The sequence below is a fragment of the Acomys minous genome, assembly GCF_964271855.1.
Source record: "Acomys minous genome assembly, chromosome: 5".
Classification (NCBI taxonomy): domain Eukaryota; kingdom Metazoa; phylum Chordata; class Mammalia; order Rodentia; family Muridae; genus Acomys; species Acomys minous.
Genome location: NC_140494.1, coordinates 44,519,955 through 44,547,099, shown reverse-complemented (window position 1 = coordinate 44,547,099; position 27,145 = coordinate 44,519,955). Strand labels below are relative to the sequence as shown.

The 27,145-nt window shown below is 38.9% G+C and overlaps 1 protein-coding gene across 1 annotated transcript in view; it reads right to left on the bottom strand.

Annotated features, from left to right (window-relative positions):
• Positions 1-27,145, bottom strand: part of FBXL7 (F-box and leucine rich repeat protein 7) — a 369,958-nt gene that overhangs the window by 150,330 nt on the left and 192,483 nt on the right. The gene's annotated exons all lie outside the window — the stretch shown is intronic.

Genomic DNA, 27,145 nt, shown 5'->3' with positions numbered 1-27,145 from the left:
CTGTGTTCTAGAAACTGTAACTGATTTCCCATCCCTTCCCTCATTATCTTCCACCAGGTCCAGTCTCTTTCTCCCTTCACACTCAATCCCAGTGCAATGTGGTCTGAGACCTGACAAATCTGTCATTTCTCTGCCTTCACCTGACACCACCTTCCCACTGGCTCACTCCATACCAAACACAGTACCCACTTCCTGTTTGGAAAACAGTATGAGCATACTCCTGCCTCAGACACCTTTTTTTAAGGCTCTTCTTTCTTTATACTACTGGAAATGTGCTCATTCCTAGACTTTTGCAGATTTATTCCCCACTTCCCGGAGAACCTCGGCACGTAGCAGTGCCACCATGCACAGGGCCTCACTTCCTCATTCACTGTATTCATTCTGTGCACAGTGGATGCAATTTTAGTACCATTCTATTATTTTCCAGTAGATTGCTCCCCTCTTCCCTTAGGATACGAGCACAAAGGTCTTTAATCTGTTTCTAGTTTTCCTCCTGTGTCTAGAGACACTCTGGCCCAAAGCAGACACCTAAAGCATGTGTGTAAGTGAACTTCTTTATTTCTAGTATTTTTATGAAAGCAGAAAGTAGACAGGAAAAAAAAAAGTAGTGAATCAGCTAACAAGGGTTTTGCTACTTCCAATTACCAGGCATCCAGTGATATTATTCCTTTAATTCTGCATCCGCGTAGTGATGGTTTGCATCTCTTTAAAGGAGTTAAAGCTATTTAGACAGATATCAACAGTAGAGAAGTGTGATAATTTTGGCCCATTTGGTTCTTATTTCATGATAACACTGCGCATTTTATTGACAAAAGTTCAAAGTAACCTAAACAAGATGGAGTCTATAACACTAAAAAGAAAGGCTCTGAAAAATTTTAACGATTCCAGCACTTGAAAAATAAATAAACGAAAAGGAAGGTGATATAACTATATGAACACGTCGCTGGTAATTACGATGAAGCCTTCTCAATTCCCTCTCATGGGAAGCTGTCTCAGGTACCACCTAGTCTTCCCAAGTCATCCCTTTTACAAGCATTTCTGCTGTGTGCTGTGTGCTCTACTTGGAAGTAGAAATTGAGCAAAACAAGAATGAGCAATGTGGACAGACAACAGCTGAATGAGCTGCATTAGCAAGCACCTGTTTGACAGCGGTGAAAGTTTGTGTCAGCCACATCTGATGATTCACAGGACCCAAGCAGTGCTAACTTTCTTCCTGTTACACATTAGTTCGCTCATTTCCCCAGAACCCATATTTAAAATCCTTGTACAGCTTCAAAATTAAGATGTATTGTTCTCTGCCACCACCACAAGAAGAAACACTTAGGGGGTGCTTCTCAGATTTTGATTTATTAAGGACAAAGACATTTATATTTCTCACCAGGGAGTATTTATACATAAATCCCATCCCAACAAGTAACTGTGGGCAAAAAATATCCCTGGAAACAGCAGAAAGTGTCCATTAAGCAGAGATAGAGCTAAGTGAGCTATGTACACATTCAGTATTTGCTCTTCTTTGCTGTGGCGCCGGGAGAAACACATTCATTCCAGGAAGATGATTAGGGATGAATTTGATTCAGTCTTAACCATAACTACCAGGAGGCCAAAGCTTGACACATTCCTTCCCTCATCCTTGAACTGCACAGCACACTGAGCATTGGCTTTCCATCTGTGAGGGCCTCCTGCAGCTCGGCGGGTGGTACTGTCAGAAACCGGGGGTGTTCTTTCCTTCATGTCTTTCTGTTTGGTTAAGTGTTGCTACAGCTCCTAAGAAAAGTCTCATTCTCCTCGTAAAACCTGAGCTAACTAGACTACATGATATTTTCCTTCCCTTTTTGGCCTTACATCTTACATTTTTTTTTCTTTCAGAAAGCCACCTCTGGACACACATAAACCAGATGTCCTTTACCAATTTATAATCTTTAACCATTTTTACCCCCAACTTTTATCATTTCCTAGAAACGAAGAGAAAGAAAGAGAGAGGAAGAAACTTCTGATCTCCCACAAAGTACAGGAAACTCTAAAAAGTGGCTTCCCACATATATAATTTTAGGATAACTGTCAATCCGCAAATTTGGTAGAATATCTTTTTAATTGAAAATTCCCACGAGAAAGAAGTTGCAAATATACACAAAAATACCCACCCACACCATGGTGAATCACAAGCAAATTTTAACCTCCTGTTTGCTATGAATCAAAATTATGACTCAAATTAAAAGTGGTATGACAAGAGATTCAAAATGTGTGCATGTCACTATAAGGATCCAATATTGGACTAATCTAAAGCAAAAAAAAAAATCAATTAATATTGTGGTTTCTTTTTTATGAAACAACTCTCTAGGTGAGTTTAATAAAACAGCACTTAGCACCTTTTCCTTGCATTTCAACACCTGAAAAGAACATTTCTTTAAGAGTTGTTTATTTGAAATATACCATATTCCATTCTATAGTCACATACAATACCCTTATTACAGGAATGCACAGAGACATTTATTACTCTTTGGGGAAAATTCTTTACTGTATTGACCAAATGCAGTCTTTATGTCATATGAAACTGATTTGTGTTGTTGTTTGAAAAATGTAAAGATGCCAGAGAACTCCTTGACTACCTCCAAAGAACAGTGCTAAATGCTACACATTTATGAGTGTTCCTTTCTCCTTGGGTGGGTTTTTATTTTTCTATACTTTACATTTATCCATGGCTCGCTCTCAGTTCTATCATACCCTGGCATGTGTATCTTGGTTAGCCAGGTCAAACGCACTTTAGACAAGGCAAGACAGGGGTGTGGTGGCGCATGCCTTTAATCCCAGCACTCGGGAAGCAGAGGCAGGCGGATGTCTGAGTTTAAGGCCAGCCTGGTCTACAAAGCGAGTCCAGGACAGCCAGGGCTGTTACACAGAGAAAGTCTGTCTCAAAAAACAAAACAAAAAACAAACTAGGCAAGTCGCTATGGCTTCGATATGAAATGTCCACAACAAGGTCATGTGTCTAAAGTCTCGATCCCCAGCTGGTGACACTGTTTGGAAAGGTCATAGAACATTTAGAAGGTGGAGGCCTGTTAGAGGAAGTATGTCATTTGGGGTCAGCTTTGAGGTTTTTATTGCTTGGCCCCATTGCTGTTGGCCCTGCCTCTTGAGTATGGATGCAGCAAATACCTCTGTAGGAACACAGGGAAGCATGAACATTTCCTAGCGAAGAATGTGTAGAGAGGTAGATGAAGATGCAACTTTATCAGGTAGTAATTATTCTTCTGTGAGCTAAGACTACCTCATTTGTTTTGTTTTGCTTCAGGTAAGACAGTCACATCAAGAGCAGCTAGCTGGCAGGCTGAAAAGATGAAGAGAAGGAATTCAAGGGAAGAGGTGTGCACCTGAATTAGGGAGCCAGCAGATAGTCATAAAGAGAAGGTGTATTATCTTTTTTTAAAAAAAAGATTTATTTATTTTATTTATTGCATATGAGTGCTTTATCTGCAGAAGAGGGTATCAGATTACATTATAGATGGTTATGAACCACCATGTGGTTGCTGGGAATTGAAATCAGGATCTCTGGGAGAGCAGGCGGCGCTCTTAACCACTGAGTCATCTCTCCAGCCCCATGGTGTATCATCTTAATGATAATTCTGGAAATTAGGATGTATATCAGTGTCAGGGAAACTTATCTACTATGCTCAAAGCCCTGGGCTTGGTCTTTGGCATTACAGATCATAATAAAACAAATTAACTAAAAAAATATTTATTCAGAATACAAAAAAAAAAAAGAAGTTAAAGAATATCTTATTTTAGGAGGTGTGGATTTTCTGGAGCAAGAGAAGAGCTGTGTGTTTGCAGAGAACTGTTTTCCTTCAAGTAAACACGTGTTACATGAAGGATTTCCAAAGGTCTTCCACAAGATTCTGGGAGACAACAAAAAGGCAAACTGCCTAGATGATGAAGGTTCCAACACTGCCAGTGCAGTCACACACTGGGAAACTGTTCTGAGTTATCAGGGCTTGAATTACAGATGGTAGATCTCCATTTTTTCTGATGAAGATAGTGATGCATATTTCGACTGTACTGTGGGGCCATAAAGTTTTTTTTAATTACAACATTTTATTCATTGTCACAAATACCCCAATTTAACATGTAAGGACAAACTAAATTTGAAGATTGGGGCTATCAGTAAGACCCAATAACTTAAGTAGAGTCAGACTTGATTGAGGACACCTGACGTTATAGCGTAGGTGCAATGTCAGACACCTATCCTTTGGAGTTGAGTATTCTATACTATGTCCTGTACAACTGTTCTGAGAAAGCCATGGGCTCTAGTCCCAGGAAAAATGTCTAGCATGCAAGGTGTTCATGGTGTGATGGTGTGATTAAGAACGGCTCCCATAGGATCACATGTTTGAATTTTTGGTCATCAGGGAGTGGCACTACTTGGGAAGGATCGGGAGGTATGGCTTTGTTAAAGAAAATACATCACTTAGGGCTTTAAGGTTTCAAAATGCTGAGCCAGGCCTGTGGATCCGGATATAGAACTTTCAGCTACTTTTCCAGCACAATGTCTGCCTGCATGTCACCACGCTCCTTGCCATGGTGAAAACTGACTAAACCTCTGAAACTGTAAGCAAGCTCTAACTTAAATGCATTCTTTTATAAGAGTTGCCATGGTCATGGCATCTCTTTAAAGCAATGGTACCTCTGACTAAGAGGTACCATCACTTGTACATGTAAAAAAAAAAAAACAACAGGTCGTTTTTATGAGTACTGAATGGTCCCTTGCTTAGAAATTGATTATGGTTAGGTAGGTGTCTCCAGTCCCAGTGACCCCATGTACATTCTTCATGAGCCTCCTAATCAAACACCCCTCTAAAGCTTCCTCTTCAAATCATGTGAGTTGGATCTCTGCTGAGCCCTGGCTTAAAGTCCACCTTCTCCCACCCTGTACACAGTCATTGGTTTCTGCAACAGTCCTCATTAACCCTTTCCATTTCTTGTATCAATACTTGTTTACATTTTTCTCATTGCTACCTAATCACAAATACCACTTTCAACACCCCTAAATCTAGGTCATAATTTCTGAAAAAAAAATATTCAAAGTCTCCACATAGAATAATGGAATATAAACTTCCTTACCGAAAAAGGAAAGCCATCCACCATGCTTTTAAGTGTCCATCCATCACTTTGAATCTTCTCTCTCTCTCTCTCTTCTCAAATCTGCTTATAAAATTTACTCATATTTCATGACATATATATATGTGATCCCCTTATATATATCTCCCAACCCTTTATTTATTTATTTTTGTGGTGCCGGCAATCGAATCAAGTGTATCGCCACTGAGCTATGGATCCCATGCCATTTCTCTAAAAAGACATGTTTTTGAGAAATGATCTTACCATGTTACTCAGGATGCCCTTGATCTCTCTACAGCCCAGAGGAGCTTTCTGCCTCAAAACTATGCTACCAGGATTTGTTCTTCCTTACGCCTTTAATTCAAATAAACCTATTTCCAGAACAAATTATGGGTCCTTCCTTTGAGATTATTGTCTCTAAAGGAAGAAAAGAGACCATAAAAAGAAAATGAAAAAAAAATGGAGCTCAGGAAGGAAGAAACATTTGGACATGACCGACTGTGAGAAGGTGGCAAGATCGGGGAGGGAGGCTGGAAGAGCACGTAGATCACTGGTCCTCAACTTTTCCTATGGACTTTGGCCCACTTCCTCATGTTGTGGTGACCCCCGCCACAAAATTATTTCATTGCAAAAACAATTATTTCATTGCTACTTCATAACTATAATTTTGTAATCTCATGAATTGGAAATATCTGATATATAGGATATCTCATATGTGATCACCAAAGGGGTCATGACTCGCAGGTTGAGAACCACTGTCATTGGGAGCTACAATACAGCCGAATACCAGAGTGTGCTAGCAGACAGATGATGAGGCCACAGTGAAGGAATTCATGTGTTGTTTTATGGGGAAGAGGTATTATTTAAAAATATACCATATCTGATTAAAAATCACATTTTTCCAAAATGTTTTTACTAATTTAATAATTTCTCATTTTCACAGATTCACACTGCTCCCAAGACATCCACAATTCCCACACATATCTTTAGCATATTTTATTATCTGAAATTCATAATCTGGGCCCTGCCTCACTTGCTGACACAGAGGTTGCTTAAGGACAGCTAGACAGAGTTCATTTTCTACACTCAGCCCTGCCAGGGAACTGCTATTTACTTGGAAGACACTCATGGAACACTCATTGAATTCATAAATTTTATGTGGACACCATCAACAACTTCGGCGAAAAATATGCTAATTTGATTTTCTTATCACTGTACTTAGTTAAAAGTGACTCCTAATTTACATGTTTGGCCCAAGGCAATACTACTCCTTGCTCCTTGCTTATGAGCTATAATGCTTGGCAGAATACACCTTTTTCTGTGATGCCTGAGCAATTTTACCTCTTTAAGTATAATAGTTTTCTATGAGACCATATTGTAACACTAATAGGAAAACCAAGTTAACATTGCTCAGTCCCAGAGGAGAGAATGATTTTGAAGGCCCATAGCTTTTCTGCTCTTTAGGGAGCACAGTCAAAGAACAATGCAGTGATTCCCGTCTGAAATCTGTCCAAAGTTGGTAATGTAATTCCACAAATCCGTCTCACACATGTGCAAAATCACAAGGATTAGGCATCTGACATATAAAAGGTACTACATACACAAAGAAAGATGTTAATTTGTACATCAGTTCATTAAAAATATAAAACACTAATCCCCCTATTGTTTCATCATACCCCTCTTGGATTTATCTTCTTTGTTTTAAACTAAACAGACTGACTTTTAAACTCTTGAAAGAACAGCTAATTATCACCGTGTCCTGACTATGTATAACAGAAAGTTGAGGAAAGAAAGTGTACCAGACATGAACAAATAAACACATCTCTGGAATTAAACATAAAAGCTATTTGGTTACTTTTGCCAGACCCAACTACCAAGTACTGAATTTTATATCTGGGGGAAAAAATTAGAAGTATGTAAAATAAACAGGTCAAGGGCAAAAGAGCTCCTCAGACTGACTGAGGGAAATGGGACCAGTGAATGCTCATACTCTCTTATTCACTGCGCTTGGAACCATCGTTCAACCTTGAAGCCTAACACGATGTGGCTATTGTTTCCGGCAGCCATCGGCATCATGGACAATCCACGAAAGTCCAGAACCTGGCCAGGACCGACAGGGAGGCTGCTAGTAGCAGGCAGGGAATTAAAAGGCTGACCACAGACAGCCTCCTCTGCTTCTCCCTGCTAAGCACGCTCAGGAATTCAATTCATCAAGGTAATTAATCATACGGGTTGCTAGCAGCCTAACTCTCAGCATCGAAAGGTAACGTGTGTGTTCTGTGACAAGTCACGGGCTGCAAGAATGATGAAACGGGGGCTTTCCAGAAGCCCGTGCTACACGACGACTTAGTTAAGGCATCTCTGCTCTACAGTTATTTGTTTTCTGAACTAGAGAAATACTGACCCTTCCATAGTTTTCATCCCTAATATGTGCCCGCTGAGCCCCACCCCACACTCGTTCCTGCCACCTACTGCTCTGACTCTCCGGAAGACTGACTTTCACTTTCACTCATTTTTCTTCTTGCACAAAAGAATGGACTTGGTAACCGGTACCTCTGGGGGCTGTGCTGCCCAGAAGTCATGCCCAGATGTTTATATTTGGGAAAATGCTGCCAGGCACTGGTTATTAAATAAGGTTATCCATCAGGTTTAAAATGTAACCCTTTAGCCTTTTCTTCAGAAAAGGCACGGGACTTTTGTCTAAGAGGCATCAGGGTTATAAAAGAATTTAGTTTCATCAAATGTTCTGGAGACTATGCTTGCTACCAGGCTATCCACACTAACAACATTATATATATATATATTTTTTTCAACATTTTTCTTTAACAACACTTACAGCCAGCAGAAAACTACCCCTTTGTGTTATGGAACAAATTTTTCATGAAAACTATATGGTGTAAAAATAGCTTTTACAAAATAAAACAAAACTTATTTTCACACTAGGCTGTACGAGACCACAATCATCTAATAGTAAATCATGGATACGCTCTTCTCTAAAAGTAAATCAAAATGAACATAATGTTTAATGCAGATATGAAAAAAATCTCAGTAGTCCATATTTATTACAATTATTGAATAAAATAATAATTAACATTTATTTTACATGTAAAATTTTTGAGATAAAAAGGCTGAATTACCTTGAGATTTTCTATAAAACGATAACAGCACAAACAGATGGAAATTAGGTAAAAAAAAAAAGTGTTAAGCCAATGTACGATTTTTTTTTCTGGACATAATAAAGTTATGTGTAACTGTTGAAGCCATGCTATGATGTTCATTGAAATTCTTTTTGCTCAACCTAGGTACAAATCCTGGACCTACAATAGTGACGTGCCTGCATGATACACCATTGCATTAATGGCATAGACATCGCTGTGAGTAGTCAACCACTATCTGATTGGATTTAGGGCCCACCTATGAGATAGAACCAAATTTGGACACTGCTCAAATGACCAAGAAACTAGACTACATGAGCTATGGGCCTCAGGCCAAATACTGCTATTATGGTAAAGGAACATGGCAATAAAATGACTCCTAATACATTCTGCTATATCCATAGATCAGTGTCTAGCTCAGCCATCATCAGAGAAGCGTCCTACTGTGGCAGATGGGAACTAACACTGAGAGTCACAACTGGACACTTTTCAGAGAGTGAGAAACTCCTGTAACACTGAGTCCTAAATGGGATGTCTCCATCAAATCCCTCCCCTCAGAACACAGAGAACCATGTGGAATAGAGGGGGGCAGAACGAGTGAGCCAGAAGGCATGGATGACATCAAGGAAACTGTCTTCCAGACAGAACAGGACTGAAGCACATAGGGACTCACAGAGGCTGTGGCAGCACGCACGCACAGGGATGCACAAGGCTGAGACAGATGTGTTCCCAGTGTGGAGTGGGAAGTGGACATGAGGCTCATATACACGACATTATCCTGGAATAATCATAAAACAACTAAAAAAAGGAATATGGAAATTACAACATAACATGACATAAATGCGGCTAGTGGTATCACCTGCCTGATGAGCTTCACTACTTTGTGTATTGTCTTTCATTTATGTGAAACAGGCACAGCACTCATACCAACTTTCTGGACTACTTGTAAGCATGAATAAATTAACATATTATGCTGTCAGAAGAAAATGATCACTGAAAGGTTCTTGTGATTAAAACCATCATCATCATCATTTATGATCAGTAATTATTCATAATCACATATAACTATTGCCAGTTAACTAACAAAGCTATGTCATATATAGCACAATATTCTACAATCGTAACATCAACTCTGCCTTATAGTGAAGATACTCAGAACAGTTATCACCTAAACAACATCACTTTTCCCAGTGAACAGTTATCTGTGAGTTTATACTCCTGCTTTGTAATATAATGCTTTCACTCTTTTCTATTTTTAAATATTTCTATTTTTAAAATATATTTTTTTTACTTCTCACCCTTATTGCATCCCTCCTTCTTCTCCTCCCAGCATCCCCATGACCCTACTTACCCCATTCTTTCCTCTCCTTCTCCTCAGAGAAGGGGGAGGTCCCTCATGTGTATCAACCCACCCTGGCACAATATATAATACTTTTTTTTTAATGTACGTAGAGTCCAGGAATAGAGGCTAATAGCAGTAATTTACTTTTGGCCATTAATCATAAAAAGGAAAAGTCACTGTATTGCTAGGTCTCTGGGAAGTGAGCAAGAGCAAAAATGCTCTTGGGGGACAGCTTCAAGCACACATTTTCTGTTGCTGCTGAAAGAAAAGGGGGAACGCTACATTAATTTCAAAAAGAGAAAAAGAAACATTAAAAACTGGACAACACAACAGCAGGCACACCACATGAGGAAATGGTCTACAAAGAGGAAAACTCAAAAGAGCTGGTCATCTTTCCTTGCTTCCTACTTCCAATGAGTAGATAGATTCCTTAATGATGCATACTCTAATTAGAATTTCAGGGAATTTCCATCATGAAGTTACTCCATAGGGGGTTATAAATTAGATTCATGCATGCATTTCACTGTGAAGTCTCCAAGACACTAACAGGTCATCCATCATCCAATCTTTAATTATGAAAGCTGAAAAAAAAAAACCCAATGGTGTAAGAGGTAAACTGTTGTGCTCCTTCAGGAAGGGAGTCGAGACACACCTAGCCTATATGGTCTTAAAGTGAGACTAGCATGGAAAGTCAAAGAATATGATTTTGGCCCAAGTACTTAAATAATTTAACCTCCATTTACTTAACTCAGGTAAAAGAAAAAACAAAATATGCCTAGTTTAGGGACACATTCTAAGGATAATGTGGTTTTAAGATGCCTTTGAATTGAAAATATTATATAGAAGTAGAATTACATTTCCTGCATGCCTGTCTTTTAGTTACAAGATGACATGTACTTTGGACCTACAACTAAGAAAGAAGAAAGAGGGTCTGGAGAGATGGCTCAACAGTTAAGAGCACTGGCTACTCTTCCAGAGGACACGAGTTCAAATCCCAGCACCCACATGGCAGCTCACAACTGTCGGTAATCCAGTTCCAAATGACTTGACACCCTCACAAAGAAAAATATGCATATGGGCAAGACATTAATGCACATAAAATAAAAATAAATAAGTCATTAAAAAAAGAAAGATGGAAGAAAGCAAAGGAAGAAGGGAGGGAGGAAAGGCAGGTTTATTCTTGAAGACTTATTTTTAAAGAATGTATTTATTTATTTATTCATTCATTCATTTAGTGTGTGTGTGTGCGTGCGTGCATGTGTGTGTGTGTGTGTGTGTGTGTGTGTGTGTGTGTGTGTGTGTGTATGATGATACATTAACATGCTATGATGTGTGTACAGAGATCAGAAGTCAACTTGCAGGAATCGATTTTTACCTTCTACTATGCAGGTTCCAGGAATCTGACACGTCATCAAGCTTGACGTCCTCAAGCACCTTTACCACCGAGCCATCTCTGAACTCACTCTTGATGCAAAATATGACAACCCCTGCCCTGTTTATGCATAAGGTTCACTTATAAAGTGTATATATATATATATACAGATATAAGCATTCCCATAAAAGAAGCTAAAATATTACATATTCTTTTAACTTAAGCATTGGATATTTTAACCAGAATAAAAAATATGAGAGGAAATATTGATTCTAATAAAAGTTTGGCAAAAATAACAATGTGATCAATCTTCATAAGTATTCTTTCCAAACACTAGGAAGATGTTAAAAATCTGTTTGATTTTTTCTTCAGTAAAATGAGCCAGATCCCCAAAAGATTGCATACATTTCTATCTCATTGTATGGAATGTTAAAATGGAAAATCAATGTGTGGTGATTGCCAGATAATTGGTGGTTTCCTAGAGGTTGAAACATGAAATTATACTGAAACAGGGTAGTAATGACCATTTTGGGGTGACACAAACTCTCTCTGTTCTAAGTGTGGTACTAGTTATAGGCATGTGTACATTTCTTAAAATCCATCAAATTGTGTACATAAGGTTGTTGTATCCCATTGCTTATAAATTATACCTTGACAAAGTTAACCTTAAAAAAAAATAAAAGCAAGATAGAAGTGGATTTATTTTTGAAACTAAAAGTGAAAGTTCAAAATATCTAAAAAGTCTTAAATAGTATAACATTAAGCAAATAACAAAAAACACTTATTTGGAGAAATATAAAATTCATGTGAAAAAAAAATGAATGTTTCACTACAAAGCAAGGATTAGATGAATTTCTATTTAAAATCCAAGAAGAACAACAGTGACATTTACAAAATATTATAAAATTCATAGCTCCAAGAAACACTTCAACACCAAAAGGCATAGACAGTATTTCTGAAGAAGCTGCGAGTAACTTCTGGCAACGAGGTGCGTGGTAAAACTTCATCAGTTAGTACACTGCACATGGAACGCTTTCAACAGTCAGAGTTCTCGCCACCTATCATGTGCACTGTCATGGTCCAATGACTTACAACACTTGCATCGCCTGTTCTTGAGGTTACACATGCACGTTGAGCCTTACATAGCACATAGGGAGCGCTGCTGCACATCTCTGCTCAGCTCTGAGTTCGTGTATCCACATGTCAGTCGCCTCCAACTGGCAGCTCTGGCAGTATTTTCTTTACAGAGATGGCATAAAACCACAGGGCATTGTCAACTGCTTTGCAGATTTTGCAAACAGAAAAGAACCATGGCGAATATGTTAACACAGCAAGGGCTTGAACCTGTCACTCTAAATGCACCTATAAACATTATGTGGTGAACAGTATGAAAGAATAGAGAGTGCACCTGTATTAAGCACTGATTATCTGCCTCAATGATAGGGCTGATGAACGATTAATTTCGAGCACATGTTACTGTTCCTTGACTTCTGTTTGCTTGGCTCACAAAGAAAAATGCTATGCAATATTCTTAGTAGACTTATTCATCAGTTGTAACCAGACACTGGTTTCTATCTCATGATTCAGCAAAAGGCAGCAAAAGTAATGTGATCATCAGTTACATATAATAAATACTTGCTATTTACAATAATACATAGTATAAAATATTACATAAGCCGGGAGAGATGGCACGTGCCTGTAATCCCAGCACTTGAGAAGGCAGAGGCAAGCAGATGTCTGTGAATTTGAGGCCAGCCTAGTCTTCAAAAAGAGTCCAGGACAACCAAGGTAACCCAGAGAAACCCTGTCTCGAACAACAAAACAAAACAAAAAAAATACATAAATATATAACGTAGCCTCCATGATCCTTTTATTTATTGTTTTCTGTCATGTAAAATAAATTACCTTTTCGGTTGTCAACCAACAACTAAGATGTTTTTCATTTTAAACAATGCTATGAATATTTCCATGTTTCTTCTAGTGCATATGAGCAAGAAGTTGAGGAAGTGTGTCCATCTGACCCCTGTACTTTATTCTAGCTCCCACCTCCAGCTGTGGATGTCTTGTCTATATGACTGCTAGGTAAAAACTCCAGAGAGTAGGTGAGTATCTTATCATAGGTCCATCCTCCACATAGACAACTATGTTATTACTGGGGAACCCCTCTAAGCCCAAGCAAGGACAAGTGTTTGCGAGTGCTGAGGATGGGAGGACATCCAGCCTGTGATGGCTGTAAAGTCTGCCGATGGGATAAGACAGGGCACTGAGCAGGGAGAAAAACAATAGCATGCCAAGAATTCAAACCTGGGCTGCATGTAGTTGCAGTTGTATTTAGGTAGCTCAAAAACAAACAAACAAACAAACAAACAAAAAACCACACTAAATCTGACATGGGAAAGGAACCATATAAGATAGAGTTTGAAATCTCAGGATGGGCTTTTTCAACTTACTTATTATTTCCTAGTGAAGAAAATTCTCAAATGAAAATAAGGAAATGTTAATAGCATACATGTTCAGGCAGCACCTATAGTGGCAGAAAGTCATTATCTACCCTGAGAAATATGCCTTTAAAAACAGCACTAGAGGATCACAACTATAAAATAGGTATTTACAGTAGTTTTCATAAATATATAAGAAGCAAGAAAAAGCATGCAGTATGAAATATTTTTGAGAAATTTAACTACATAGGATTGCTAAGAAATGGTACAATTGCAAGAGAATAGTTTTGAAAGCAGAGCAGAGAGCTTTTGCTTCTTTAAAGTTGAGAGTGTTTTATCATCATAGTGGGCTAATGCTGCAGAGACCGAGGAAGGGCAGTGCAGAGACAGGAAGAAAAGCAAGCAGGACACAGGCACTCAACCAGACTGTGAATGAAGTTCCTGGAAATGCAAATGGCAAACCCCACAGTGGATGATGGCTTCCTTTAGATTTTGGTCATTGGTTACTATGCACGGAAGGAAAGGGCTTCTTCAATCTTGCTGAGGACCTTGACTTTAGGTATAATTCTGCATAATAGGATTTGTTTTTCAGCCAAATTCGACATCCATGGATCTCTTAAAACCAGTTTTAAGGAAATTTAGGGGACTGTTTCATTTGACAGGATAGAATTTATCCGGAAGACTAAGACTAAATCGTTGCAAGTCTAACATACTGGCCATAAACAAGAAATGCAATGAAAATTTATGACGACCACACATATGTAAATGTATATGTAAATATACGTATATATGTGAAACATACGTATGACTATCAAAGAGGTGTGTGAAAGAGTAGCATACACATCTCCTGGGTCAAAGAGTTACAACTTCCATAAAGGGAAAATTTAAGATGGAAACTTTGAAGCATAAATTTCTCTAGAATGAAAGACCGATATTACTATCTACTGGGAAAACTAAACCAAGAGAGGGTAACAATTGAACAGAGGAAGGAAGTGGCACATTAACACGTTGTCCCTTTTTATTCAATTTCTCACTTGACTAATTGATGCTCTTAGCAAACAATTTGCAGTTGTTGTACATATATCATCTGACATGTTATACTATAGTTACTGTAATATTATGACATAAAATATGTTAGTACACCAAAATGAAAAGAAAAAGCTAAAAATAGAGTGTAGCTGGTAATGGCATTCATTGTTCCAATGTTGGCAGGCTGGGTTAAAAATGGTCCATTGTATTATAGGATTGATGAGCTGCCTACAGCACAAAGAAGCTGCTTGGAACATTACATTAAAACATATATTGTTGTCCAAATGATTTCAAATGTTGAATATCACTGGAATTAGTAAGTGTGAAAAATAAAATTAGAATGACATATAGGAAAAATTAAATGTGCAATTTAAAACAAAGTTTTAATAAATTATTTATTTACCCTTCATTAACAAATATGTGTGTTTTCAAGGGCTTACAAAGAAATAAAGCATGTATTCACAATAAACCATTTATGTTTTCATGATATGGTTTTTAAAGATCATTTTACAACTGGATAAATGCCAAAGATTTCAATCTGCCATTCATGGTAGCTATAAATCAAATCTTAACACTTAAAATGTAGAAGTCTCTTGTAGGTTCTTGAATTTGCTGTCAGTTCTTTCTAATGCCATGTCCCATGTGACTATATGAATAATATTTTCAGAGAATATCACAATAGTCTATCACAAGGAAAATGTCTTAGGGCATCACAGGGGTGGATACACTTGAAAGATAACGTTAGTAGTCACGCTTGCTAATAAACAACAGTTTTTGTGGCTGTTTTCTGTTTTGTTTTGTTTTGTTTTCTGTAAATACCCTAGTTTATACACAGTGATTCAACCAAGATTACAAATGGAAATTTGCAGGCAATGTGGCTATTCCTGTTAATGAGTTCAAAAAACAGTCCAAAGGCTGGAAGAGAACTGGTGACCAAGCTGAACAGAGACAGGGCAGCAGCTGAGAGGCTGAGTCGGCCCCAAAGGCAGCAGGACTGTCAACTTCAGAATCTCCGCTGCCCCACCCCCTTGCCTGGTTCTTCCCTCCTCTTCACTGCCATGGAAGATCTCCGAGAACTCTACTGAGTTCTCCCTTGATCCAAAACCTGAAGCAAGGCAAGCTCTCTGCCCATCAATCATCCCTTATGCAATGTAGGACATTTCACTTGTTAACGGTACAGATTCTATCTGACAAGTTACTCTAGAAAGATTTTAGAGAGCTGGAAAACAAAGACAAACAAGCAAACAAAGAAAAAAAAAACACCTAAAAGATGTCTGAAGACCTTTTGTAGTCCTTTGTTGAAACTCTGCTTTTAATCCTGAAATTGCCAGAGCTATGAGAGAACTGCACTGCGCAGAAGAGCCTACACAAAGCAGTTCCCAAGTAGCCAGTTAGGACGTCGCTTAAACTTACGCTTCCACTCTGAGCAAGTTTTCATGTATAAAATCTGCTTTCTCATGGGAAAGTGTATACATGAACGTGGTTAGAAGCCACATCTTATCGTTGAGTGAGGACCGCAAATACAAGGGGTATTGGCACCAGACACCATGATGCAGCCTTTATGTCCAGTCTTTTCACCATCACCCCAACCTTGCAGTCTCTGTCCATTCAAAATCTGTCTCCCTAACTTAGGGTTCCTGAGTCCTTCAGGGAAATTTAACGTTCAGAGGAGAAAAGGGATCATATATTTTTTCTCAATGCTACAAAGTTGCACTGATATTTATTTTAAACACCATGTGTTTTTCCCTCCGCGGAACAGCCTGCTATTGATACAGCTGAAAGCAATAACTTCCAAACTGTGAAATATTTCCAAATCAAAATGTTGTGATGATCATGTGGCTGGGATGCCTGGCTACACTATTATTTTTCATATGTAAGCTCAGCATCCCTTAAAAGGCTAAAGTGTCTGAAGGCACAACTATTTAGCAAGTCTTTAGCATCCCTTACTGCAATATCAAAATGCCCAAATCTTATCAATGTTTAAAATGTTTCCTGCATGTTAGTAGCTTGGAGATTTTCCACGTCATGTCCTCAGTCACATCAGCAAAGTCCTTCAATGCACCTTAACATAACTGCTAGTTCTAAAACTGAGGCTGAGTCTGTCTTTAGAGGGACAATTAGATCAATCACAGTAGATCAAACAATTCATTTTCCATAAATGAAGAATTATGAACAATGGCACCAAGATCAATAAGTGCAATCTAATCTAATCTAATATTATCATTCAGCAAACATAAGTATTACTTCTCCAGTGTGTCTCTGTAATTAACCTCTTTACACTAATGTGTGATGCCATCTCAGAAGATGACCGAGACGTTCTAGAACTTTGAATTGCCTTTTATATTTCTTCATTCAAAACCTCAACTGCCACTTATATTTGAACACAATACCTTGAAAAATATTTTCAACAAAAAATACTATCTTGATATGTTTCTCATTCTGAGATATTCCAGGTGACCAAGCTCCGTGTACAGCTTTCAGGATTGCTGAGGATCTTTTGTTTATAGCTGATTTCTAGTTAAGTCTCTGTTGAGGGTAGTGTCCATTCATCCCAGCAAAAAAGAAGGAATGCCATCTATAGGGTGAGGTACGGTTGGAGGAGTGCTTCCATGAAGGAAGCTCCAGGAAAGCCTCACAGAGTTGCTTCATTTCTCAAGAGTTTGGGTGAAAAGCATAAGATGGGAAATACGTGTGGGGATTCAGTTGGGAGAAGGTCCCACAGGTTACAAGAGTTATATTATGTGACAAAAGTGACAAGCAAAAAAAAAAAATGTCAAATCCTAGACAAGAGAATTTAAGCAATTTACATATGCTGATGGGTTTTGATCAGAGAGGATGCTGAGGTGAAGCTGTGCCAAGAGAATGTTATCCTGCCTGAAACTCAGAAGAAAATGGGGAGTGTGTTTCCTCTCATCCACACTTATCTCCAGACAGGGACAGCAAACTCAATCCTGCAGCCTCAGACAGCCCGCTCTTTCCTTCCTCTCATTTTCCCGTTTTGTATTCTATAGCTACCAAAGCGTGACCTCACATAGCTTCAGGCAGACAAGAGCTGCAACAAAATAAAATAAACAAAAACAGCAAGCCTGGAGCTTGCCTCCTCAAGGGGGAGCAAGGGACATTAAACGAAAGCTCTAAGGTTTCCTATGGTAATATCCATATGGAAAACTTAACAAGAGTGTATGTATGCACACATGTGCCTGCTGATTCAAGGCAGCCTGCTTGTGGGTGAAGATTTGAATAAACGAGAAAATGAGCCACTGGAAGAGCTGTGTTCCACACAAAGGCATCTGCAAGAGCAATGGCCTTGAGGCAGCAACGTCCCCAGTGTATTCTGGGAGGTGCGATGAGGTGAGGATGAGAGCGAGCGTTAGGAGCAGCGTGTCAAGTCAGTGAGGGTATACGTGTGGTGCAGTCCCATGCCCGGTCTTATCTGGTATTACAAAGACATAGGTTTTCCTCTCGAGCTGAGGAGAACCTGGAGACTTCTATACCGAGTTGCTAAGATCAGACTTGTGTTTTAAGCCTGTCCTCCCGATTACTATGTTGAGACTGGTTTAAAAGGAACAAGGGTGGAAGCTTCAGTTTACCACTTGGGAGGGGCTATATTTCAGTGTGTCCTCCAGACATGTGTTGGCACCTAATAAAGTGAGTATCGAGAGGGAAGGTCTCCCTATGGGTGATGATGGAAGTGTTCAACCTAGGCTGGCTCTGTCCACCCTCCCTCCCACGCCTTCTCTCAGGGTAGCCATGTTATACAGCTCATTTTACTCATCTGCCCTCCCACCACGTGTGGAATAAAGCAAGAATGCACCGTATGAGTTACAGGCCAACAGCACACAGTAAATCCACTATGACTGACTACTTGGGATGCTCCACAATCTTCAAGTAGTAGAGAAAAATAATACATTTGTACACACATGTACATATATGTATATATATATATTTATATCTTAATAAATACATATTATATGTAACATTTATTATTTATTATATAATATTCTATCATACCTAAATATTATATAATATATATACAATATTTTGTTTTCACAGAAAAAAGAAATAAGTAGTTATGATAATACTCTAGCCAAGAGATGACTACCGAGTGTTAGCAACGTAGAAGACCAGGGTGCTGAGTACCTACACGTACTTAAGGTAGGGCCTATGGGGCTTGTAGGTTTTAGGATAGTTTTAGGGCCACATTACAGTGACTTCACTTGTCAACTAAACTAAAATGTCCATGTTGGGAGGGCTTGAATCCTCTGTGTCCCAGGAACTTGTTCTGGTTGGAGCCTGTATCTCAGAGTGAACAAGTACTCTCTTTGGACCAGGTTCTTAATCATTGGCTACAACACAGCTGAGCAGCGTGCAGAGACCAACTGAAGCCTTGCGACTGTTTCCAGGCCTCCTTCCATTTGCTTCCATGACCAACTATGTGACAAAACATTTTCTGGGACAAGTCCCAATCCTCCCCACTTGCCAAAAGCCCTCTAGCACATCATTTTATTGCTGTAACTTTAGCTGTATTCAAATATTCCAAGACTGTATTATTAAGCGCTGAGTAATTTTTTTTATTCCATAAACTTTACTTAACATGCTCTTTTGGTTTGAACACAAATAAACAAAACCCCAAAGACAAAGACGTAACTTGGAGAATTCACAAAAATAGAAGAAAGTAAAAGCACATTGGGTTGTTGGCTCTGGTTTCATTAAAGAAAATGGAGGAGTCTGTGATTCTTTTGTTCTCATGATAATAACTCAGAGATTTTCAAATGGTTGGGGGATGCAATAACTGATTGTTTGTTCCTAAAAGAAAAAGAACAGCAAAGAGCTTTTGTGACACGGTGATGCTCAGCAATGTGTTGGCAGACCAGCGGCAGAATTCATATTCACAACCTTTGCATCATACACTGGGGTGCCTTCCTGCACTCACCGAGAGCTCACTGGGATGACCAGATTTTCAGGTAAAGAACTAGGGAGTAATTGAGTTGGGACATTAGGTCAGAGTCCCCCTATGCACCCGCTAAGGCTTGGCATATCTGGTTTTCATTCCGACGCAAACGTTGGGTTGCGTTTGTATGCCTCAGTCCCATTAGCAGAGAAATGGTAAGAGGCATGATTCTTTTCCATCTCTAAAGCTGGGACTGCTTGCACAGCCATGGCAGAGAACTGTCAGGAGGAGTGGACAGTCCTGGGACTCAGGTGCCACAATCAGATTACTGTGCTTTCAAACGGACAACACGGAAGCCATGCAGCATCTGCCATCCAGCACCAACCCTACCCTCTTGTCATGAGAAGATTTAAAACTCAGGGAGAAACAGTGAGGAGAAAAGCATTCCAAACCTCATGGGAAATCCATTTTCATTATTTGGCATAGAAATATAAATAAAATTATCCATCAGCCGCTTCACCAAGAGACAAAGATGAAGCAATAAGAAAGAAAGAAAGCAGGTAAGATTATAAAGATAGGACTGAAGTGAAGGCAAATGGGAATAGAAATGATGGCGAGGAAGGGTAAGAGTTTGGGGAGGCTGGGGACACATGCATGAATGAAGGCCTACACTATTCTTGACTCTCCCACTTTCCCTTAGGGGCCAAAGCAAGATCTATACAATGCATGGAGCACACATTAGAGCCTCAGAAGCTGTGAAGTGATTTGGGGGTATAAGATGGGGAGTCAGTCTTGGTGAGTGTTCTGAAAAGAGTTCATAAAATAATACCCTGCATAAGGGGCTGTATACATCTTGCCTGCTCTCTGCACTGCTTGCTGAAGGCAACTGTACCGTTACTCCATTAATGCGGTACCTTAAAAGCAAGGTAGACTCTAATTTGACCTTTGGAAATCATATAGCAGATGGGAATACAGTCCAGATGTATGAGGGCAGGACAGAAAGGGTGTCTCTCATGATAAACAAATGGTCTCTCACCGAGAGAGATGCCTAGCCTGTGGGAAGGAACAGTTTCTCAAGATCTAAACGGTAGCTTAGGGACAGAGGATCTAGACAATCGGGAGTCAGCCTCCTTGTCAGGGCTGTTCAGTGTTTGGGGCATGATTCTGCACACTCCATAGTCACATTTCAGCTTTCAAGGGCTGTGTTATTCATTAGATTCTAAAGATCTTTCTGGTGACATAGTCCCTGTAAGGCCCCTGCCTCAGCCTGCAGTATGTCCACCATCCTTTCTGACTTCGATACATCTGTGCAGGAATGCAGCCAAATCCACATTCTTGCAAACACCAAGGAATCCAAAGATTGTAATGTGTGGGTCTTAAATACAGACAGTTAAGAAACAAGAGATATTTATCCTTTAGGCTTCTTAAATGATTGTATTCACTCTGTACTGAAAATCAGAGCGTGAACGAACTGTGCAATAATATGTGCACAGAGATAATTATGTGTCCAGGCAGTCCAGAAAACCATCTTAATATATTTTTAATGGAATAATAGTAAAGAAAAATTATTTTCTATGCTAAATGCATACCTTTAGAGAGTCCATTCTTGAAACTATACAGATACTTAGAATGCTTGCACAGTTTTCACATGCTAACTGATTTGAGATTGGAAAAATATCTGAATTAAAATATTAGAGCTAATTTTACTTTAATCACGGAACTTTTAAAGACCTGCATGCTTTAATGCCTACAGAAGATTCAAACTATTCCTGTGAACGAACCTGTTGTAACAAAGTGGGGGCGGAGGGGGGGGATGATGAATAATGGGTGTGTGTCCAGAGTCCATGAGTGGAGTGTTTATGGTATATGGTATAGATCTTCTAAGATAAAACAGCTTGGCACCCCTAAAGAACTGAGATCATTGACTCAATGACCTCCCGGTGAAACCTTATAGTATACATAACACTATAATACTACAAGTGTTTGTAGTATTGAGTATGGAGGTCATGCAGGAATAGAAATGTTGTCATTTGATACCTTGCCTTCTTAATGGCAGATATTTCTAATTCACAGTATTAGTTCAAAAATGTAAAAAAAAGATATTTCTCTTGAAACACAATTTTATCGCGTGATTAGCATGTGAATAGCAATCCTGCACTAAAATCCCTATAATCAATAACTTACATCGTTCATCTCTTTGACTTGCTTCCTTTATAGGAATTCTACATCCTTGTTGAACTGACAGGTAGTTCTCTCAACCTATTTGCAGGAGGACTTGGAATATTATTATTAACATAGTGGATGCTAGAAAAGCTGTCTAATATCTCAGGCTTAACCAGCTTATAACTGGACCCATTTTTTTCTCTACCCCATATAGTCACATTTTCCATCTTCGTGAAATGCGGCACCATCCATCATTAATTAAATCACATACCTTAACCATACACCCTTTTTTTCAGAAGTAAATCCTCTGACACCTCACACACTTTTATACCTAGCTTTATGTGAATCTACTAATTTGGTTGAGTGTCCTAAACCCCCCAAAAAACCATTGGAACAAACTTCTTTCTCTTTAGATACCTCCTTCTCTCAGGGAGAACACTTTAGAACCTACTTCATACTTCAAGACCGGATCAAAGATTTCTTGAAGTCTAAGATCAAAAACTCAAGTGACAGCACATGCTGGCAAGAATGTGGAGAAAGGGGAACACTCTGTCATTGCTGGTGGGAGTGCAAACTTGCACAACCACCTTGGAAATCAAGCTGGTGCTTTCTCAGAAAATTGGGAATAGGGCTACCTCAAGACCCAGCTATTCCACTGCTTGGAATATACCTAAAAGATGCTCCACTACACAACAAGGACATTTGCTCAACTATATTCATAGCAGCCTTATTTGTGATAGACAGAATCTGGAAACAACCTAGATGTCCCTCAGTCAAAGAATGGATAAAGAAACTGTGGTGCATTTATGCTATGGAATACTACTCAGCTGTTAAAAGCAAGGAAATCTTGAAATTTGCAGGCAAATGGATGGAACTAGAAATGATCATCCTGAGTGAGTGAGTCCAGACCCAGAAAGACACACATGGTATATACTCACTTATAATTGGATACTAGCCCAGCCTAGATGTCCTCTGAGAGTCTGCACTCAGCAGGGGATTGAGACAGATGCTGGGACTTGCTATTTGGACTCAAGGTGAGAGTGGTATGGGAGAATGAGGAGATAGAAGAACCCAGATCGCCCATGAACCCTACAAGAAGACAATCAGTTCTGGAGGATCTGGACCCAGGGGGCCTGCACAAACTGCTGAACCAACCAAGGACAATGCATGCAGTAATCCTAGACCCCCCTACTCAGACTTAGCCAACAGACAGCTCGTTCTCCACAGTTGTGTAGGGAGCAGGGACTGACTGTGAAATGAACTCTGTTGCCCCCTATTTGACCACTTCCCTTTAGTGGGGATGCCTGGTGGCACTCAGAGGAAGGGGAAGCAAGCTATCTGGGTGAGACCTGATGGGCTGTGATCATATGGTGGGTGAGGTCCCCTTTTGTCATAGGTGTAGGGGAGGGAAATAGGGTGAAAGAGGGAAAGAGGGGGAACAGGAAGATACAAGTGAAGGAATAACAACTGGGGTGTAATTTGAATAATAAAATTTAATTAATTTTTTTTAATAAATGAGTTCTTACCACACTGCTCTCTGTCTAAAAGTTCTTCAGGGATCTTAAGACTTATATATCCATTGAAGTAATTTCTCAAGTCAAAGATCCATACTATTTCTTTTAAAATTAAGATTTATTGATGATATACTTGCTGTGGAAATTAGATTATTAATTAAAGCCATCAGATCACAATGATCTAATATTTGTACATATTAGGGACAGATATGTACAACTTCCTCATCTTTAAGTCCCCATCACCTAATATATTCCCTACATCCAGCATTCTAGAATCAATGCAATTAACCTTTCATCAATCACTCAATATTCCAAAATGTCAAAATCTACTGGGGAGTTGAATTGGGTTATAAATTACTATTAACCATATAGGGCATTGATGTATATAAGTACTTTGACAATGAAAGATGATTTATGTTGGCTGGAGAGATGGCCTAGCTCTTGCAGAAGACCAAAGGAGAGTTCCCAGAATCTTTATGGTGGCTCATTCCTGCTCAAAGTGAGCTGATGCTCTTTCTTGGGCCTCAGCAGGCATATGATACACATACTAACATACAGGCAAAACACTCCTGCACCTAAAACAAAACTAATTTTTAAAAATAATTGTCTCATGGTATTTTTCATTTTAGTCTCAAAGTAATACTGTTATTACTGTAAACTCGGTGAGTGCAAAGAAGCAAATCCTTAAGCTATTCACTTACTCATCAGTGTGAGGAAAACATAGTTCTCAGAGCTACTACAGTCCCAGAGCCAAGGTCCTCTACTTCAGGTAAATCTAGGTAAGCCTCTTATTCACTAAGCTAATGTACATAGCAAACTGTGAGGCAAGTACTGTTTCAAGGAAAAGGAATCATTTGTTCTTGTGACTACATTCTTGCATCAATATAAATTTATATAGCAAAGTACATAGCCCATAAAAATAAAGCTACTGCACATTTGTGGATTTGGGTTTGGAGCACATTACATTGCAAGGTAGACAGTTTTGTGCTTATGAAAATTTAGATCGATGCTCAATTAAATTATAGAGAATTATGAGAATGCTAACTCAGAGGACAGGACAGATATGGAGCCCAGGATACCAGGATTCTTTTCAGCCATGTAAACAAGATAAAAATTAACTACACAATTTCTAATCTAGTCCACCTTCCCAACACAATTGTACTGTCTATGTATAGAAATCATATTTGTATCTAAATAATAATTGAGATACAAGAGCAGGGGGAAAGAATGCCAGCAGAGGAGAGTGTTGAAGAGGAGACCAGGGAAAACCAGCTCTGCCCAGCCAGGGCGCTAGTAACTTACACTACTGCATCTCAGACACTTTGTGAGTTCACTCACAAAGTATTTTAAGTAGTTTAATATGGTGCCCTGTCAAATGGCATAAAACATTCCAGATTTTAAAATAAATAAATAAATAAAACCCTGCATCTCTGACTCTGGTAGGATTTAAATCCAATGTAGTGACAAGGCATAAGAAGTCCAGTGCGTGTTGCTTTAAACATTGCCATTGGGAGATGGAAAATGTCACAAAATGTAGACCTAATTCTTGGCAGTGACATCACCACATGGAGTCCGCACTACGGTATGTTTCTATAACAGGCTTTCAGAAACTCATGCTGAATGGTCAGATTCCACCTGAATTATCTTAGGAAAAAAATGTTTCCCTATACTCAGCATCAAAACTGAGCAGACTATGTCTTCAGTAATGACAAAAAATGGTTCCACCCCTTAAAATAAAGGATGAGTCCCCTTGATTATTGTGCACAGAGCCTTGTAGATTACTTCTCTTTACACAAGAGAACCTTTCTTCTCAGAGAACAGGGGATTTTCCCTGGTTACCGTGTGAGTAAGCTTCACTAAGTGAGAAGATCCACTAACAGACCACAGAAGGACCTCCCAGTTCTGCAGACAACCTTCCTTGCCTCCTGCTTTGGCCTCTTCCAGTCTCCCCCTTCCTGCCTTGCTAACCATCTGCAATCAACTGCCAGAGTGACAGCATCAGAGATCCAGGCCACAAAAGAGAAGACAGCAGGAGGAACAGAATGAGAGCCAGCCACGGTGATGCCAACCGATTGCTCTTGTCTGAAGCTCACAACCCGAGGTGGTCCAGTATCTGTCTGTGACTGTGTCAGTATTATGTGCACCACCATCCCGACTAATGTGACAACCTGCATTTAGCTCCTAGGACCCACATGGTCAAAGAGAACCAACTCCTGTCTGTTGTAATCTGATCCCTATGCACATATGCCCACACATTCACACACACCACAATAAAAAAAATAATGTAAAAATAAAAGAATACTTAAAATGTTTTCCATTTAAAATGACATTTTATTGGTAGAAAATTGATATTAACCAGCTTTGTGAAGAAATATTTGCTGGTGGAACGAATACATTGACAGCTGTCCCCTTCACTTTAGTACATATTATAAAACACCGTGAAACTAAAAATATGCAAGTTAATTCCAAAAAGCACTGAGCAAAGAAAAATCACGATTCATGGCTCACTATATAAATTCATCTTCCAGAACATGACATATTAACTTGTAAAATTTTGACACACTTTCCAAAATTATATAACTTTTGATAGAGGCCAATCCTAAATCTTTAGCGGATGACAATGACTTGCATTTCAAGGGATTACAAAAGTCTTGGTGGACTGGAAACCAGCAGTGAGATGAAAATAGACTGGCACTAAGCATTTCACTGATTTAGAATTCATATATATATAATGTGCTTTGATTATACACCTCCTATTTCCTCCTTCCTTCTCCTACCCACTCCACACAGTTTCCCCAAACTTCATTGTACTCTGTTTCTAAACCTGTTTTTGTCTCGGCAAGTGTAAGTTGTGCAGAGTGTCATATCTCTAATTTACCTACTAAGTCATTTTGCTGATCCTAGAAAGTAAAGTTTATTCTGATAAAAATTTGTTCTATCTACATATTTCTTATATTCAAAAATAAAACTTTGGAGATTCATTTTGCTAAAGGTAAAAAAAAACTTAAATTGTAAATTCAATTTAAAATAGTAACAATCACAAATACAATATTGAAATATTCACATGGAAATAGTTGCATAGTTTAATACTAAATTTAAAATTAAAATTAAATACCCTTCACTTAGGAGAATTGACTCAAATTAGCATGTGCCTAGGAGTCTATAGAGAATGTTTTCTCAACTGAAAATATTTTAATTTACACAAAAGAGTCTATTTTAAATGTCATCGATTTTCAATTCATTAGTGACCAAGGGCAATCTTGGATATATCACTACATATTATTAAAACAATGATTTTTAAAACCTATTGAAAATAATATCGTTTAGTAAAATAAGAGACTCAGCATGTAGAACGCCTATGCAGAAGAAGAATGAGGCTGCTTTCTAGTCCTGCAGTGAGGCAGAGAGGTGGGGCCTGATGAGCAGCTGTGTGCGAAGGAGAGCATCTCTACTTTGCTTCTTTGGGTATCTCTTGTTTATACCAAAGCCTCAGTGTCATGTGTGCTCACTGGGTAAATTAAGTCTTTCAAGCCACACAGGATTGTTATTTTTTATTTGTTTTCTATTGATCCTTCCTTTAAGGTGTGAGACAACACCCTATCTGTGGAGTGGTTCTTCCCTTGTGTTGCTGCCTTTGTCTCAACCTCGGTCCTCAAGGCCAACACTGTGCCCCACCCACTGTAAGCATCCAATGTGTGTTCCAGTGTGTGTTAACCCCACCACATATGTGCCAAATAGACACAGCAGTGCTCTCAAATTCATCTGTAAAACTGCAACTAATAACCTGTTAGGGGTTCACTACTCTGAATTCATGTTAAACTCTTCACTCATTTTTACTGCACTTACTTTTCCTATTACATTATATTATGTATCATGGTCCAGGGTTGAAAGAATTGCTTCATATGTCTCCTCAGTTAAACTGAGAGGAATCCTTAAGTGATATCATTAAACGTTCAATAATATTTTACACCTATTGATAAAAAGATGAAGCAAAAATGAAGAATGGAATGACAATGAAGGCGGACAATGAAACCAATCATTTAATGATGTCATTTAGCTGGTAAAATTTAATATTGAAATCACATACACACACACACACACACACACACACACACACACACACACACAC